This window comes from Tamandua tetradactyla, chromosome 9 (genome assembly GCF_023851605.1).
Source record: "Tamandua tetradactyla isolate mTamTet1 chromosome 9, mTamTet1.pri, whole genome shotgun sequence".
NCBI classification, from domain to species: Eukaryota; Metazoa; Chordata; class Mammalia; order Pilosa; family Myrmecophagidae; genus Tamandua; species Tamandua tetradactyla.
Window position 1 is genome coordinate 109,083,402 of NC_135335.1, and position 13,117 is coordinate 109,096,518.

The 13,117-nt window shown below is 39.5% G+C and overlaps 1 long non-coding RNA gene and 1 pseudogene across 1 annotated transcript in view; both read right to left on the reverse strand.

Moving 5' to 3' along the window:
- Positions 1–3,035: 3,035 nt before the first annotated feature.
- The window catches only part of LOC143646275 (uncharacterized), a 31,455-nt gene continuing 21,373 nt past the window's right edge, over positions 3,036–13,117 (reverse strand). The window contains exon 3 of the long non-coding RNA XR_013157438.1: positions 3,036–3,140. This is a non-coding gene — a long non-coding RNA (uncharacterized LOC143646275). The remainder of the gene's footprint in view (positions 3,141–13,117) is intronic.
- Positions 11,435–11,775, reverse strand: LOC143646274 (small nuclear ribonucleoprotein Sm D2 pseudogene; annotated as a pseudogene).

Below are 13,117 nucleotides of genomic sequence, written 5' to 3' on the forward strand. Positions count from 1 at the left end.
TCATTTGAGGGAACGTGTATTCTAAATGTTAATATTACCTGGGCAACTTACTCTGTCTAGGTCTCAGAAAAGAGAACAAATCACAGTTTTCCTTTTGGAGAAAGGAGAGTAGGAGAAGTGATGTCTTGTAAATCTGTAATTAATGGGGTTTGCAAATGGATCAATCTGCTTCTCAGGTGGGCCCAGGGCTTGGGGAGAAAAGTAATAAATGGTCAAGAGGGTGATTTTAGCCAAAGGTAACTGTGCTATATAACACAGAAGCCTATTATTACTTTTTTTTTAATCTGCAAAGAATTCAGCATGTATCTGGCTCTAAGTACTATTTCTTGGTAGATGGAGGAAGCAGGTCCTGAGCCATGAGCAAATCTATTACCTTCTTATCTTTAAGCTTTAGGCATCCTTCCCTGGTGATGAAGCACCTCTGGCCATGATGAAGACTGTAGAATTATTAAACCAATCTAGGTCACTAAGATGATTTAGGAACAAGCCTATGGAGTGTTGGCTCACTGTGTACTTGAGAGAGGATGGCTATCCAGCCATGTACACACTTACCCAGCCTTGACCTCTTTAGAGCAAGCATCATTTTCCCCATTAAACAAATACTTTCGTTATCAATTTGCTTTACATAGTATTTTCCTTATATTTTTTAACTTCTCATTTTATATGAATGGTAAACTCACACATGGTTGAAAGGCATGCATGATTCTACGAAGCAATCTTCTTGAACTGTCCTCCAGTATTTACATCAACATTACCGAAAAACACGATCACACCGTTCCTTCTCGATTTTTCTATTTTAGACGTCGTCTACTTCCCACTCTTCTCACTCTCTCTCTCGTCTCCTACCTTCTCCCCACTCACCCATATGCCCTTTCCATTTCCCAACTTCTCAGCAGTTCTGTGCCATAAGTTTGGTTGGAGCCATTTTAACATTTATGTTATTATTATTATTATTATTATTATTATAAAAATTCTGTGCCATGATTTCTTTCTCGCATAACTTTTTAACCTCAAGGAACTTAAAAACTATCTTTGTAAGGGTACGTTTCCTCAGTTTTTTATGAATTGAATGTTAACCCCAAACTCCACCTCCTCCACCCCCACCCCAGATGTCTAAATCTCTCCTAAAATGTTTAAACCTAGCAGATAACTTATCAAATTCAACTTCCTGGAAACATTTCTCCCAGTATCTTCAGGCCTGCTCCAACCTATAGCTGTCTTCTGTACCTCATACACAATTTTCATCCTGGAATCCGTTGCCTCTCTGGTGTTGGATCTTCTGTTTCCTGAATCCCATCTCTTTTAGCTTAGTTAACTCCCTCATTTTAGTTTTGTAACTTCTCTATTGATTTCCTGGAAAATTGATGGATAAGAGGAAATTTAAGGCTTTGCACATCCAAAAATGTCTGTATCCTACCTTTCTCCTTGACAAATGGTTTATTTGGGTATATAATCTTTGGCATGAAATAATTTTTCTTCAGAATTTTGAAGGTATTCCCCCATTTCCATTGCTAGCTTCTAGTGCAACCATTGAGAATCCTCCTGCTAATATGATTCTTCTTTTTTTGTAAATAAATTGTTTTCCTTCCTTGAAAGCTTTTATCTATTCTCTGTCCCTTGATGTTCTGAAATTTTGCAAGAATATGCTTTATGGTAGGGCTTGTGCTGGGCACCCGGATGTAGTTTTTCAATCTGGAAACTTTCATCCTTCGATTTTTAGAAATTTTTTGAAATTTTAAAAATAATTTCACAAATAAAAAGATCTGTAAAAGCTGGGTGGTTAACATAAATTAGCAAATCAGAATAGGTAAACTAGAGTGGACATGGCCTGTCTAAAGGTAGACTTTACTTGACTCAGCCAATCACAATGCGAAAGAACACTATAATGGCCAGCGTTGTCAGATCTTCCGATTGTACAAAGAAGCCAGACAACCTAGCTTTTACAGGAAATGCTCCAGTTTTTAAATGTTGAAACTAAAATACTTATTAACATCACTATATAAGACAAATAAAATGTGTCTACGAGCTTCCAGTTTACAACCTTGGATTTATATAAAAGGGTCTAGCACAATGTCAGGCACATGCAGGCACACACACAAAATGTTAAACCCAGTGTTTTTCCTCCCTGCCTTAAAATAGTTTTGAAGATGGTCCCATCAGTTACTCATAGACAGGAACCAGAAGCTAGCAGGTCCTCCAGATACTTTTGGAAGTAAGGAGATCCCTTCCCTCTGGAGCAGTAACATTGAAGGAGTTATTTTCTCCTGTTGGATTGAGTTCCTCAATACCAGAAATAGGGATTCAAAGTGACTATTTTTCAAACATTTGCAATAGACACAATATCACACGTGTTTTTTATTTTACAAACATGATTCATATATTTTCCACCTACTATTTTTTAGTGACCTCTTCCCCTTTTGGCCATTAATGTGAAGTTCTTTTTGAAGTTGTCTCCTTCCATCTTTTGAGTCAGTGGCTTCTATTTGAAAAAGACTCTAGCCTTCTTCGGGGAAGCACTCCAGAGTTGTGACAAGTAAATGATCAACTCTAAAAGTATACAGAATCTGGTGACCTAAAATGTCAATCCATTGAACAGATGCATGCAGCAATTATACATCCAGAGGATCCCAACAGCTTTAAGACTTCTGGAGCTGATCTTGTGGTACAAAAAAAATATTTTCAAAGTATGCATGAAAGTTGGGTTAAGGATTCTCTGGGTGAGCCAGTAACTCCGTATCGTTCTTGCCATGAATTGAATTGATATCACTGTAAAGGAAATCGCCCGGCAAGATGACACCTAACATCAGATTCTACATAAGAAACCAAAAGATATTCATTATTCGAAATATTCTTAATGCTGAGTGCAATCTAAGGATTTCTTAATCAGGTTCGCTATTATATATATATATATTAAAAACGTATCCCTCTATCACTGAGAAGCAAACTCAAGCTTAAAATTATATACTTTAATACAGTGTTTGTGTACACTTAATGGATGTGTTTGAAAGTTATAATTATGTTCTCTTACCTGCCTTAATTATCTAACTGAAGTGGAGTATTATGGTCATTAGTTAGATAATCTTCACTTTACTTTGCCCGAAGTTCCCAATGCCTGTTTCTGCCAGTCTAATCTGATTTCTCTGTTAAAGAAGTTCAAAAGAAATTATTTTTTCAATGATATGTCCATACAATACACATTCAGTTATTCAACCAACATTTTTTGAGTACCTCAATGCACATAGCACTATTAGAGACATTGGGATACTGGTGAGAAAGGAAAAATATAACTTCTGCCTTTTAGGACTTTACAGTGTAGGGAAAGAATGACACTGGTCAAATACTCACAGAACTGAATGTATCACTACATCCTTGGAATTTTCTGTGATAGAAATGATTTCTATTATTCATGGTGGGCCCCAAAGCCACCTGATAGTTTACACTAATGAGATGATTCAGGGTGGAACTGACCATACCTGTTGTCTTAAGGTGGGGGGGGGGGGGGGGGGCTGGCCACACCAGAAAGAGACCAACCATATGATTGGTCTTTGGGGCTTAGAGCCACTTCCTATCAGCCCAACCTATGGGGTGGGGAGTCCTGCAGGAAATTGCGTTCAACCATGTGGATATTGATTCAATCAATTATGCCTATATAATGAGATCCTGTAAAAACTCTGGACACCTGAAGTTCAAGTGAGTTTCCATGACTGATATCAATGAACATCGATATGCTGAAGGTGAGAAGTTCTTACTGTACGTGGAGAAGATACAAGATGCTTTGCATTTGAGACCCTCCCCAAACTCACCCTAGGTACTCATTCTTTTTGTCTTCTTCCTCTTTTGTAGGTAGTATTTCCCTGAGTTCTGTGAGTCATTCTAGAAAATTATCAAACTTGAGGGGATGGTGGAAACCCCCAGATTTGCAACCGGTTGGTCATAAGTGAGGGCAGCTCTGGGAATTCCCAAACTCGCAGCTGCCGTCTGAAGTGAGAGCAGTCTTGTGGGGACTATGTTCTTAACCTGTGTGATTTGAATGAACTCTAGACAGAGTCAGAATTGCATTGCAGTTGGTGTCAGGAGTTATTGTATTGATTACACTTTAAAAAGCATACAGTTGTTCAAAAGTATTTAAGGGAGCACACATTACCGTAGGTCACAAAGGCAAAATTTGAGATGTCATCTGAAGGAGATATTGGTGTTCACTAGCAAAGATGAGACATGACAGAAAAACTGGTCCAGGGCAAAAGAACTTGGGCCAAGGGACGAGAGTGCACTTTAAGGAAATGCAGTGTGGCTAGAGCACAGACAGAGTAAACCATGGAAGATAATACTGCAGTGGTGGTCAGGAGCCCAACCAAGTAGGGATTTGTGAGCTAAAGAAAGAATTTTGATCTTGATCATAGCAGCAATGGGAAGTCATTGAAGTGTTTTAGCAACAAGTGTTGCAACATTAATATTCATACTTTGCAAAGATCCCTCTGGCTCATTTGCAGAAGAGATTGAAGAATGAATGCAGAAACTGGTTAGTGAGCAATTGTTGTGGCCCAGACAAGAGATGATGCAAGTTGGGAGCAGAACGATGGCAATGAAGGACTGACTGCAGAGAGGGAAAGGGAGATGATATCTACATTTTTGCGTTGTAAAAATGGTTGACTGCATGTGCCATTTACTGGGGTAGGAAATACTAGAAAAAGAGTAGGTAGGGTTTGGACAGGCTGAGTTTGAAGTATCTTTGAGGCATTCAAGTGGAGATTTTGATGGTCATTTTGATATATGGGTCTGGAACTCAGAGAATGCATTTGGGCCTTGGGTATAAATTTGAAAAGCATGAGGAATGGGCAAGAAAGACTGGTTAATCCAATGTTTCTCCAAGTGTAGCAGAAGGAACCTTACGTCAGAATCCCCTAAAGCTCTCTTTAAACTGCAGATTCCTGGGTCTGTCTCAGAACTACAAAATCAGAATTGGTGGAAATTGAATCCAGGGAATATTCATTTATTAGCACGTGCCTCAAGTGATTTTTCAAGCACTTTCTATTGAGATCCACTGGCCTACAGACAGAGAGACATGCCCGAGGAACTCTTGCATATACTGCCTTGGCATAGGAGGATGAGCCCACAAAGGTGTGCTTCAATGTGCTTCATTTTCCTTATTTATTAAAAAAAAAGAGAGAGAGATAGAGAGAGAGAGTAAAGATCAGGTTTCTTTTTAGAGCTGATTAACTATCTAGATTAATTTCACAATTCACAGAAAATTAAAACTGCAGCTCCCACAGTCCATGTGAAAGTCAGCTCAGACTCTGCTAACTTGTGCAGGTCACCTCAACTCAGGTCCTTTGTCTTACACTCTCCCTTCCCTTCCTCTCCTGGGCACTGACCTTTTAATTCATCCCTTTTCCTAGAAAGACAGCATTTCCAGTGAGCAAAATGTCACATTACCTTTGCTGAACAGGACATTTCAAATAAAATATTAGCAATAACAATTACTTCTAAGCCACTAATCCCTCTGAAGCGACTTTAACCCACCAAAGGATTTAAGGCAATTCCTTGAAAATATCTCAGGCTTAATAGATTATGGTGCTGGGCAATGAAATATATTGGCTTATGTTGCTTTTACTTGCATTATGTGGCATTTTCATCTATAAAAGAAAGTCATGATGCAAACTGTTTCGGCTATTATTTAATGCAAAAAATCAGGTCATGGAAATATAAATAATAATAATAATCCTCCAGCACACATCAGACCATGGGTATGGATATCTCTGTGACCAGAGCATTATTGGCAAGAGAAACCACTAGAAAACAAAATAAATATTCAAATACTCATTGCTCTAGGCAGGTTGATGGTTTGCTATGACCCACATCTACAAGAGAATTCTGAAAGAATGCTTTTCTAGCGGTGCTGCAGGGGCATGGATTAGAGGGCTGTTCTTGACTCTGATCTTCATCACTCAGGGTCTGGTTTCCTTTGCCATGACTGGATTTCTGAAGACAGGCTTATAACACATACAGACAACATGTTTTCTGGAAAAAAAATGGACTGTACGATCCCCAAATGGATAAATGTTCATTTATTCATCCCTTCACTCATTTAACAAATATATATTGAACAGCTGCTATTACTAGACTCTAACTGAAGACAAGAAATGGTTCCTGGCTTCCAAAAGCTCACATTCTAGAAGAAGAGACTGACAAATGAATAGGAAATATCCATGCAGCAGGTGAAATACTAAGACTAAGGAGAGGGGCCTGAGGCCATGTAGAAAGGTCACCTAAACCATTCTAGGAAGGTTGGAAAAGGCTCTTAGAGAAAGTGAAATCTAGACCAGGTTTTCTCAATCTTGACACTACTGACATTGGGGATGGAAGAGTCTTTGTTGTGGGGGATGTTTCATATAGGGGACATTGTGGGATGGTTAGCAGTATCCATGGCCTCTACCAATTAGATGCTAGTAGCACCCTCTCCCAAGTTGTGAAAACCAAATATGTCTCCAGACATTGTCAAATATCCTCTGGGAGCAACATCACCTCCAGATGAGAGCCACTGATCTAGGTTAAGATTAAAGAGGAAATAGGAATTATCTAGGAAAACCAGGTTATGAAGAGGCTGGTTAGAGAGACATGCCAAGCAACCAAGAGCACACACAGAAATCCAGAAGCAAAGAGGATGTAGTTAGAACATAGAACTGAAAGTTCACCAGGGTTCCTTTGGAGGAAGTGCAAAATATAGAGATTGAGGGGTGTAGAAGCTATCTGGTGTGGAGTTTAGATTTTTATCTTGACAGCAGTTGGGTGCCATTGAAGAGTTTTAATTGATGGATGTTAAGGGAAGTTTTATTGGTTATAAGAGGTGAGGGACAGAGGGAGAAGTTGAGCAGGACACTCTGGCAATCATTTGATCAATACCATGGGCAGGGTGTTATCCACTGCGATAATGAACACAGAGGAAGGAGCAGCAGAATGGAGTGGGAGGGCAGACAGGTTGACATGCTTTTTGGGGACTGCTGGGTTTGAGGGTCCATGGCCATCCAAGTGGAGATCGCCAGATATACAGATTTGTTGCTTTACAGAAAGACATGCTAAGTGATACAGGCTTGGTAACTCTAAGTAGGAAAAGTGAGAGTGGATGCAACTGCTCAGAGGGTATTGCTGAGGGAAAAGAGAAGAAGGCTTAGGACAGAACCCTGACATTGCTCCAGATACAGGTCCAGGGAAACTTTTGACCAGGCCAAAAGTTGTAGTTGGTAAAGTTTGTCTCTGGCTTCTAAAGTCTATTTCTGTCCCCAGCCCATCATCCGCATAACTCATCCTTATATCCTTGCTCCTCTGTCCCTAGTACATTCATGTCTTTTCCTCCCTTTGTCTTTCCTTCCTACAACATGTTCTCCAGAAATGATTTGAAATAAGGTGAAAAGCACAAACAAAGCTTTTTATTTTTTAACTTAACACAGTTAGGGAAATTTTTAAAGAAAGCAAAGCCAAAGGAATAAATCCTTTTTTGTGGAATTTTAAGTTTTTAGAAAAATGTGTTCTAGTCTGGTTTTGCTGTGTAACAGCCTCAAAATCTCAGTGGCTTACAACAACAAATATTTGTTTTTCTTGCTCATGGGTCATTAGGCCAGCTCTGCTTCAGGCTGCAGGCTGGGTTTAGGTCTCTTCTATGAGTCTCTCATTCTCTTTGGACCAGCAGCTACTAGGGATTTGTTCTTCTTATAATAAATGACAGGAGTGCAGTAGGGCAAGTGACACCAGGCTAGAACAAGTAAAGTCTCTACTTGTGTAGCACAACTGGAAATGTTCTATTAGCCAAAGTAAGTCACCTGGACAAGCCCAGCATCAATGGAGACACAGCTAAGAGAATGGATCTTAAAAACAGGAAACAATAATGCAATCTACCAAAGAATCAAAAGAAGCATCTTGGTCACAACTCCACCCTTTTCAGGGGTTTTCTCTGGCCACAAGTTGGGCTATGATTTTTCATGTGTATATTAGTTTGATTCAATCTACAATCAGAAAATATACGCTTTATCATAGCAAATTTGTGCCACTGGTCAATGGTAGGCATCTGAAAGAGAAAGCATGGATGAATTAGGGCAGACTCTTCTGTGCAGCAAAAAAAATGCCCCCTAACAGCCACATTCAAGCCAAAAACAAGTCAATAGTGTCTGTCATCTTTGTGTTCAGAGAAGTCTAAGTAAATGGCATGGTAACGATTAGAAGGTTAGAAATAGTGATTAAGCCATTAAGCCCAATTAATTGGCAATTAAGCCCAATTCTGTATTGTAGGGATGAGTAATCAATTTTGATAAAGCGAAGAGACTTGCTCAGGGTTCCATGGTCAACAGCATACAGAGCAGGCACCTTGTGCACACCTTCTGGCCTCCATCCACCGTGCTGCACACTGTCCAGGGACACTCCCCCTGATGCACTGAGTCAGGGATTAAAAAATGACATGTTCATGAGCTCAGACTTTCAAATCAGAGGCAGCTGAAGGCATTTCAAACCTGGATCTGCATCTCCTTACAGAGGTGCTTCTGCAATCTGTTGGTTGTGGTTCACATTTTCTTGGCAGCGTAACATACAAATGAGTATCTCTTCCCACCAATTCCCCAAGGAGAAACCTAGCCCAGGTTTTTGTGTTTTCATCACTCACAATGTAGTAAGAGACAGGGAAGCTGGTTTAGCTACATTATGTCCTTACATGACAGATGGGCAGCACGCATCCTTCCTTGTGTAGAAATGTCACTGCAGCTACGGAAATAGTTGGTTGCTGAAAACGGAAAGTGATAAAGATTTGCTTTAATCTAAGAGGATAGATAGGAACTCAAGTAAGACACTCAGAGGTACATTCAAGAAGCAATAGGTCTCCAGTGCTGACAAGCAATGGGGAAAACTCAGGGCATCAAGAATCAGGAGTGTTTCCAAATGGCCAATATTGAGCTTACTAGGACTTTCATCTACCTGAAAGAAATGAACTTGAAAAGGGAAGGCATAACTTTATATTTAAAACAGATAGGAGAGATTACAGTTAAAAAAAAAGGGGGGGATATTCTCTGTCCCTTAATACTTGCCTAGTGAATTAAATAATATAAATAGAGGGCCAAGAAATTTCCTTTATATTCTGAGTGATAATAACAATGAAGTATCCATTTTATTCCACTACAAATAATTAAGGGTATATTAAAATGCATATTGCATAGAACCTGGCATTCTCTGTGAAAGCCTGATAATAGGATCTGATGGAGCAAAAGGGAGGAGAGGGATGAAGCCAGCTAACATTTTTTTCTACTTTTCTTTGTAAATTCATGCCTTATGACATTTTTGGTGTTATTTATTAAAAATAATAACTCCTACTGATAATCATATCATATCAGCATTAACATTCTAAAGACAAGGTTTACTCATTTTATATACATAATTTCTAGGGAAACCCCACCTATGGGTGATATTTCATTTTTGGCAGTGTTATGTCACTAATTTTCATTCTCATTTTAGTGTTTCGAAAGAGTAACCTGAAATAAGGAAATATTATTAAAGTCCTTCTAAAGAGAAACTTCGAAGTTGAATATAAATATTATTAAATAAAATACAAATAACACTAATATTTCAAGTTTTGAAAATGGGCAGAGGGTGTGAACAGAGAGGAATTATATATGGTAACTAAACAACAAGAAATTATATATGGTAGCTAAACAACAAGAAAATGTTTAACCCTACTAGAAAAAATAAATAAATAAGCAAGAAGCTATATGCTGTTTACCTATATGGGAAAGGCTTAAGCCATGACATACCCAAGGCTGAAGCTGGCTGAGTCAGTGGGTCACCACTGATGGAAAAGGAATCACAGAGACTTAGAGGCAGAACCAGGGATTCAACCAGGCAGTCTGACCCGAAAGTCCACACTCATATTGACAGTAGGATGGAAAGATATGAAAGGTATCTTGAAATTCATGTTAATCAGTGAATTAGATGGATTGGAAAAGGATGATGAGGAAAGAAAGGTAATAATGGAGTAAGAGAAAAGGAATCCAAGCAGTCCCAGATTCATGATTCTGATCACAAAGTGGCTAGTGGTATCATTAGCCAAGAAAAGGAAAACAACTTCTAATCCCCAAGTGCTTTCAAATGCCCAAATTAAAACTTAAAACCAAGGAAAAAAAAAAGACTTTTAGGATGCCTGAGTCACTTACCACTTTGCAACTTTGCGGAGTCACTTACCAGTTTGTAACTGGACACATCATGCTTTTGCTTACTCACTCGTATGACTATTGACAACTGATTTAACATTTCACAATCTCAAGTACTCCAGCAATCACTGTTTCCTATTTCCTGACGGTTGGGCAAGTCAATTTCAGATGACTGTGAAGACAAGGCAGCTCTCTCTTGTCATTTCTAGATGACCAATGGAGGTATATTGTGTGAGTATATGCACAGAGACAGGCAAGAACAGGGAGGAAGGAATGGAAAAAATCTTCTTTGTTCTGCTACCATCAAGTGGAACCATTGGATTAACCTTGCTAAACATCAGTTTCCTCTTCAGAAAAATTGAATCTTAATACTTACTCCACTGGGAGTTGTGAGGGAGAAGAGTTCTGTGGAGAATCATTCTATACATTCTCAGTTCCAGGGCCAGAGATGACATTTCTCAGAGGGGTTAATCCAGTGGTTTCCAGCCAGTGTACTACAGCCTGTCTGTGAACCTTAATTCTTTCCTGGTGCTTGCCAAATCTTGATCAGGCTATCAAATTTCCTTTTGCTACAACTTAGTGCCTGAGCAGAAACTTCAGACTGTTAATTGCCTGACAGAGCATTTTGTTGAGTGGGTTGTCATGCAAGACATAGAACTGGGAAGAATCTTGTTGCACATTAGACTAGATAGGAGGGAAAGTGTAAAAGCAAGTCATCAAAGAGAACACCATGTACAGAAATATATAAATGCTTGGCCCCAAGGATGGAGATTATATGCATGTGTGTGCGTGTGCATATATATCGGAATGTGTGCATAAACTTCATTAGGGTACTTCTGCTCAAAGGTGACATTCTGCTCAAAGGAAACCTTTGAAATTAAGAGTACAAGAAACTATGTGTGCTTTTATAGACCCTGGAAAATATTTTTATATGGTAGCAATGACTATATTTTAATTATTCCAACTTATTCAATTTCATTTTGAGTCTTTATTCTCTCTTTTCAAGTGTGTTGCCAAAAGTTCCTATAATTGTCAGTGTGTCTTAGACAAAAAAAACTGAGAAGCATTGCAGTAAGTACCTGCCTCAGATCAGACAACTCAAAAGTGGCAGCACAGTCACCCCACTACTAACTCTTAAAAACAAACAAATAAAAATAAATAAATAAACACAGCAACTTTCTTATTATTTCCAACAAGGGGTGAGGTCTCGGCAGTACTGGGGGCGGGAAGTTCTGGCAGCAGGGAGGAGGCCCTTACTTGGCGGCCATGAGCTGGTTCTGGAGGACCAGCTCACTGAGTCTCTGTGGAAGAACATCTTGGAGGTGCAGAGGTCCTTGTTGACTGGCTTGGGCATCTTCTTGACCTTGCTGCTCTTGGGAACCTCAGTTCACGTCTCCTTCACGGTCTCCGGCACCATGTGGCAGTGCCTGCCGAAGGCCTGCATGCACACCAGGAGCTTCTTCTTGTCATTGACAGTTGATGAGCCCTTGTGTGCTGTTCTTGACTTCCTGCGTGAACATGAAGAGTGGACCTGTGTTAAACACCTCAGCATCTCCAGGGTCATCTCACTCTTGGGTTTGTTGAGGAGACTCATGGTGGTTGATGCTTTCTCAGGTGTCTCCCATCTCTGCAGCATTGCTTCTGGCATGTTGCTTCTGCCTCTCTCTGTCTCTCTCTTTTTATATATATATATTTTTTTATTGACAAATCTTCACACATGTACAGTCCATACATGGTATACAATAATGGCTCAAAATATCATCACATAGTTCTGTATTCATCACCATGATCGTTTTCAGAACATTTGCATCATTCCAGAAAAAAAATACTCATATTTTTTTGACCACTTGTATTTCAATCTACCCAATTTATTTTACCCCTTATTCTCCCTATTATTTATTTATTTTCTTTCATATTTTTTACTCATCTGTCTATACCCTGGATAAAAGGAGGATCAGACATGAGATTTTCACAATCACACAGTCACACTGTAAAAACTATATCATTATACAATTGGTTCAAGCTGGTTCAAGAACACAGCTCAACAGTTTCAGGTACTTCCCTGCAGCCACTCCAATACACCATGAATTAAAAAGGGATATCTGTATAATGCATAAGAATAGCTTCCAGGATAACCTCTAGACTCTGCTTGAAATCTCTCAGACACTGAAACTTTATATTGTCTCATTTCTCTCTTCCCCCTTTTGGTCAGAAAGGCTTTGTCAATCCCATAACGCTGGGTCCTAGCAAATCCAGGCAGTTCTGACCCGTGTTGTTAAGAGATTTACACCTCTGGGAGTCAGGTCCCACGTAGCGGGGAGGACAGCGTCTTCCTGACTAACCGGAGTCTTTTTTTTCTCCGTAACCCTGTGTATAAAGAGGAAGCGACCATTTCTCCTTGCTGTATACTACCTGGAGCTTAGATTCCCTGAACTAGTGGTTCACACTCTCCAGGGAGTAAATCGGTCTTCTCTGGGCTCTTCCTTTAGGGATCCAGTTGTTCCATGGCAGAGGTAGGTTCTGGACAAAACCCATGTCTACCATGTGTTCAGTGTTCTGGACCTTAGATTCCTGAGCCACCCAGCATCGCCCTGCTTCCCTTTCTGAAGGGCTCAGCATGCAAGGTCAGCACCTCCAGCACATGTCTTTTCACTCTTCACAGCCTCCACGATTAGCCCCATGTCCAGCACATAATTGGTACTCAATAATAGTTTGTTGAAAGATTATTATTGGATAAATGGCTTTCTCTCCCCTTCTATGAGATGACTTCTTTTTTCACCAGATAGCTGAGAAAATAAGAAAATCAAATAGACAAATCCTTGGCAATTCACAAACCAATTGTCACTTAGACATTTTTATAGTAAATTAAACAGATTTAATTATCACACAGAGGTTCCATAAATCATTAATGGTCCCATTAGCTACTTGAATATCCT